Source organism: Amphiprion ocellaris, chromosome 8 (genome assembly GCF_022539595.1).
Source record: "Amphiprion ocellaris isolate individual 3 ecotype Okinawa chromosome 8, ASM2253959v1, whole genome shotgun sequence".
In the NCBI taxonomy this organism is placed as follows: Eukaryota; Metazoa; Chordata; class Actinopteri; family Pomacentridae; genus Amphiprion; species Amphiprion ocellaris.
In genome coordinates this window covers 1874294-1877304 of record NC_072773.1, presented here as the reverse complement: position 1 = coordinate 1877304, position 3011 = coordinate 1874294, and the positions used below count along the sequence as shown (strand labels likewise).

Genomic DNA, 3011 nt, shown 5'->3' with positions numbered 1-3011 from the left:
ATTTGACAACATTCTAGTTGTTCCTATATAAAGTGGAGAGATTTTTTTGACATAAAACTATCACGTAAAATAATTCCTGTTTATTTTGTAATTGTTAACTATTTAAAAGATGATCCTGACCTGTGAAATACTTTAAAAACTGACTTCTCTCTGTTGAAATAAAATCTCCCCTCAGCAGATTTTGTATAGCTATATAGATATAGATTATATAATATATAAATTTGGTATATTATGTAAACATTGAGATTTCTAAGAATAGTTTCATATTAAAATAAAGCATCAGATTATCTCAGCAGGTTCATTCTTTAATCATGAAATTATCAAAACACAGTGTATTTGCATTTAAAATATGAAAATGTTCACAATTCAAAATTAAATATTGTGTCAATGTGTGTAAAAGTGTAAATACAGAAGTAAAGCGTCACTTTGGTACACGTGACTCGACAAAAGGCCAGTTCTGAGTTTTTATATGGTTCCTGCAGCAACATCTTCCCTGAATGTATCTATTAGGGGGGAGTCGGAGCCAGTGCCCGACCTGGTACCGGTTTTTTGTCTTTCCACCACCGGAGCTGCGGCTCCGGGCTCCAAAAACTGGGGCTTTTTCGGGCACCAACTCGTTGCTGGGCCAGAGTTGGCCAGAGTTGAGAACTGAGCATTTCACGGGCAGGGGGCGGGGATGCGGTCACCGACAATCAACGGTGAAAACACCGAAGTGCCATTTTTAAACAGCCGAGTGAGTAGTAGTAATGCTTAGTGTTTGTGTTTTGTAAACCAGTAAATATAGATGCCAAATCCAAGCAGCAGCACTCTGAGGAAGAAATCCAGTGCTTCCTAGCACTGTGGTCTTCATATGAAATTCAGTCGAGGGTAGAGGGACCACACCGGTGTTCGAAACGATCCAGCGGGAGATGGCTGCAGCCGGTACGAGCGGAGCCTTGACTAACTCCTCAACAAAATTAAAAAGCTTTAAAATGACTACAGGGACCAGAAAGGGGAGCTGGGATGCAGCAGTTGTCGGCCAAAAAGAGCCCCCATTTTGACCCGCTGCATTCCGTGATTCCAGCCGGGTCCCTGAACGCCACATCGGAGCTGGAGTTGATGCAGGCCGCCATACAGACCACTGATCCTGATCCTGGTAAGTTTTATTTCTCAAACACCCTGCTGTTAGCCCACTATGAATACGCCAGCTACAATAGTCCCGCATCAATATTATGAACGTTTCGCCAGCTACCGTGGTCCGGACACAGGATCAGTGATCAGAGGTTGACTATTGTTTGCTAACCAGTTAGCCGCTGCTAAGCTAATAAGCTATGAAACAACATCTGATAAAACCTGAGAAAAGCAGCAGCAATATTTCATTACAAGACCTTTATTCAAAACCCCCCACACTGTTACACAACGGCCCATTTAATCATATTACCAAACTATATGGTTATCATTTCAATTTCCCTTGAAGAACCAATGAACTGTTTAACATTATCATTAATACAAGTCTAAAACTGATTCAAATGATCAAATTAACACAATAAAGTAAAGAGTACTGGTAATGTGCAGCTATTTTTATAATTTCAAGCAAAAATGCTGATTGTTCTGTGATTTTCCAGCTTTGCAGACGTGGAAATTCAATGCATTCATTTCATGTACACAGACTCCTTTGGTGGTTTTTAGTTGTTGCTCAAATAAAACAAGGCATTTAGCACTGTTGGAAATTATTACAGGTATTTTTGTAACATTTTCTAACATCATATGGACAAATTAAAATTCCTCAATTAATGGAGAAAATGGTTTTAAATTACAGATACTATCAACAACATTTCTTGTTCATTTTATTTAGTTGTCGGCCTTGGAGGATGAGGTCCAGTTACCAGAATCACTACTCTGCAGCTCACTGGTCCCGTCCTGCAGCTCATTCATGCCATCCTCCTCTTAACAGACCAAATCAAGTAAGATCTGATTAGACTGTGCAGACGTCAACATGATAAATACATTAGCTTTTGGCTAATCCTAAAATCACAAAATACAACATTTATTTTAAGTTAACTGTTCATGAATATAGAAAATAATTACTGACAAATATCTTTTTGGGTGCTTTTATGCAGGAAAAAGGAAGTGGGATGCTGCTGTAGATCTGCTGCAGTATCTGGAGAGGTCAGAGGAACGGTTCTTGGAACAGATCAGAAGACACCAAGACCTGACCACTGCCATGCTCCAGAATATCCAGGGACCAAGACCTGACCACTGCCATGCTCCAGAATATCCAGGGACCAAGACCTGACCACTGCCATGCTCCAGAATATCCAGGGACCAAGACCTGACCACTGCCATGCTCCAGAACATTCAGAAGACGGATGAAAATTCAAACACCTTGGTTGGACTGATGGGACGTACGGTGTCAGTGCTGGAGCAACTGTCCCAGAAATAAACTGCATTGTCCACTACTTCTGCCTTTTCTAGAAAAAAAAATCTTTTTTTGTAAATTCTTTTCCTTCTTAGCTATTTAAGTTCACTTGTATTTTACTCTTGCACTTTGGGTGAATAAAAATATATTTGTGATGAACGATGCAAGTTCCGTCTATAATCTAGAGACTTTATTCAGTGTTCAGTGCACACTTCTGTTACACACATTTTGACAGATACTCAGTTGTGCTTTTCAAGCAGATTTCAGTCTGAAACATAATCAGCAACATATACTGTTTTTTTTACTGCCACACCAAGCTAGACAGATAAACTGCACTACTGCAGCAGATACATTATTGAACTATGCTTGCATGACGTGTCTACATATACTACTCACAAGAAGTTATTCATCTTTCAGGCGAAATTTATGGAAAATATAAAAAGTTCATAATATATCATGAAAATAGGGCATTTAAGTAGAAACATGCAATAGTGATTTCCTCATCTCAAATAATTTATTGAAACAAAAGCTAACAACAGTGGCGAGTATATCACAATAAAAATGTCAGTGTCTCATGACAGTTTGGACAGAACAGCAGCCTTCAGCTAAAATC

At 39.2% G+C, this 3011-nt stretch overlaps 1 long non-coding RNA gene across 1 annotated transcript; it reads left to right on the top strand.

The window, feature by feature from the left end:
* The first annotated feature begins 314 nt into the window (after nt 1-314).
* Nucleotides 315-2560, top strand: LOC129349555 (uncharacterized). The gene is made up of 3 exons (XR_008602607.1): nt 315-1135; nt 1835-1943; nt 2100-2560. It is a non-coding gene; the product is annotated as an uncharacterized LOC129349555 (long non-coding RNA).
* The last annotated feature ends 451 nt before the right edge of the window (nt 2561-3011 follow it).